Genomic DNA, 3134 nt, shown 5'->3' with positions numbered 1-3134 from the left:
TTTTGAAATAATTTTATTTTCGAGGAATGTATAAGACGCAAAGCACAATTATCTCGTACTCTTAAGTAATAATCATGGTGGAAATGTTACTTTACAAATCTTGACACCTAGCACTGAGCTATTATTACGTTATCAATCTCACTTGTAATCACGCTAGTATTTATTGAGCAACAAAGAATCGATTGACCTCTTAAGTTTTATACCTATTAATTTGTCTATCTCAGATTCTTTGCGAACACCTTCGTTTACTTTTGTTTTCCTTTTCGCTTTGTAAAATTTCATCAGACTTTGAATCTCAACATCAATAAAGTGTTGTAACTTATGGTGTATTTAAGTAAGTAAGATTATAATCGCGACAAAGGATATTACAATGTTTAAAATAAAAATATTGAAGAGTAAATTTAACGATAATATAGTATAAAAAGTATATATATAGTAGAGTAGAGAGCATCTATTTTACTAGAGCTATATTAATCTATTATGTGTAATAGTAATAATTATATTATTCACATCTACTGAATCATCGTTCAATAAAAATAATTCATGATTTTGATATCGATATATTACAAAGCAAACAGTACATTTTGCATACAAAAGAAAACAATTTTCTCTTCTTTCAAATTTCTACCATATTACGTTATTAGTACTATATTGGTGTTTCTAAAAAAAATATTTGGAATTACAGATCGATGAAATACTCTGTATGATAATTTGAGAATAATCTTATATAAGTATAGAATATTGTTTGGAATCAATCATTTATAAATATTTTTTAAAAATTTACTTAGTCATATTTAGTTGGTATAAGTATGAAAATACCTGTCTTTGTCGTTTCGTTTTTATTATGCCAAACTTACGATATGTAAAATAGTGACTAAATATTTGGTCCATTAATTATAATGTATTATACATATTGATATACGTATATAATTACCCAGTTATTGCGAAGATCCAAAACTGTTTCACTTAAAAAAGGTTTTTTCATTAAGTCTTTTTCGCTGACAAGTTGTATCAATGTATGATTGCAGTTTTGAAAAAAATGATACAACAAATTCACTGTAACGTTGCCTCGTGACAACTTAATTCGTCAAAATTATATTTCGATATTTCGAGATATATATATAAGTCAATCCCTTATCTTTCGTAGTTAAGGGCTATCTTGTTTTCAATAAGGTACTGCGGTTGATGCTGGTAATAACTGTAATATATTTACACTATTTACATATGTTCAAACGATTCAGATAATTACAATATGGAATTATGCCCAGGATTACCTGAATCAACAACTAGTACTTATAATTATTAACTTTGTTTGATTATAAACCTTAGCGCCAAGCGCTACGAGCCTTTTGCGTGTTTCTGTTTGGATTACGCAGTTTCGACTAATCAGCATGACGACCGCTGTCTCTGGCTTGGTAGGTGTGCCGAGCGGACGACCTCTGATAGTCGCGCTGTAGTTTGGATTAGTCTCAAACTTACATCCCCCCCTCCCCCCCCCCTCCCAGACTTATGTTTCAGGAGTCAGGAGTCTGGAAATAGGGGATCATTTTATTTGCATGATAAACGTTTGACTCTGGTGTTTTAAATCCCGAGTCAATAATATACAGTAAGTCAGAGATTTTTTTCTTTATTCTAAACGGGCCCACTCTGACCGGATCAAGTTTTTTCCTATTTAACCGACTTCCGTTCTGAATATAAACAAGATCACCGACTTCGTATGTTATTTTTCGTTTATTTTTATCATAGTAAACTTTATTTTGATTATGTATTTTTTCTGCATTTAAAAATGCTATTTTTCTGTTTTTCTCTAAATTTTCTAAGTTGTTTTCGTTAAGTTCCGACGGGAGATAGGATTTATCAATTCCATTTAAAAGGTAATTCGGTGTAAACTTTGTTGTGCTGTGTATTGTGTTATTGTAGTTTTCTACACACTGTTCAGCTATGACTGACCACGGCCGGTCTTTTTTTTCAAATATTTTACACCTAATCGCATTAACTAATGTTTGATTTGTCCGTTCATTTTGCCCGTTTGAAAAGGGGCAGTCTACCGCGGTGAAAATGTTTGTTATGTTTTCTGCTTTTAGATAATTTTTAAATTCTTTTGAGTTTATTCCCGCGTATTGATCAGTTAGAAGTACTTTTATTTTTCCCTTTTTCTGAACTTTTTTTACTAGATTTATGAAATCTTTTGCTGTCTGTGTTTTTGCGATCAATACAAAGGCGTACTTCGTGAAGTGGTCTACGATTAAATGCAAGTATTTTTTTGGTGATTTGTTTCCGCTGAACCCTCCTATTGTATCCAAGGATATTATTTGAAACGGCTCCAACGCTGGACCTAATTGTGAAAGGGGTTGAATAAAATTTCCGAACCTTGATTTATTTCTTACGCAAGTGTCGCATGCTCGACAAATAAGTTTTATATGTTTGTGCATGTTTTTAAAATAGTATTTTGGGGTTAAAGTCAGAGTTAACTGCTTTACTCCAATATGACTTTCGTTGTGTATATTTTTTATCATTTGAATACCTAACTTTTCCGTCACCCATATTTTTTCTTTGTTATTTAAGATTTTATAACAAATGTTATTTTTTTTTACTGTTTTATCCTCTTTTTTTATATGTAATTGTTTTTGGTCGTTCCTCAGTTCTTCCATCGATAAAAAATTTACTATTTTTATAGCCGTTTCACTGCTTGTGTTTTCATCTAGTACTGGGTTTCGAGAAAAGCTATCTGCTTCTGCATTATTTTTGCCTGGGTTATACTTGATTTCAAAATCAAAGTTTGAGATGTAGTTTAATAATGCTAATAGTTCAGGATCTTTACTCTTTTTTACATTAAAGTTTTCAAGCGGTTTGTGGTCTGTGAAGATCGTGAATTTATTTCCTATAAGTTTATATTGCCAATATAAAATACACTCTTTTATCGCCAGGACTTCCAAGAATATAGCGCGTTTGTTTTCTTGCGGTTTTGTTAGTTTTTTTGAAAAAAAAAAGACTGGTTTTATAGAATTGTCTTTTTGAGGTTGTTTTAAAATTGCTGCTACTCCTTTTTTGGATGCATCTGTAAAAATGTATATAGGAAGTTTCGGGTCAAAAATTGCCAATATCGGCTCAGAGCTGAGATAGTTTTTAATTTT

Source organism: Neodiprion pinetum, chromosome 4, assembly GCF_021155775.2.
Source record: "Neodiprion pinetum isolate iyNeoPine1 chromosome 4, iyNeoPine1.2, whole genome shotgun sequence".
NCBI classification, from domain to species: domain Eukaryota; kingdom Metazoa; phylum Arthropoda; class Insecta; order Hymenoptera; family Diprionidae; genus Neodiprion; species Neodiprion pinetum.
This window is presented reverse-complemented; position numbering follows the sequence as displayed.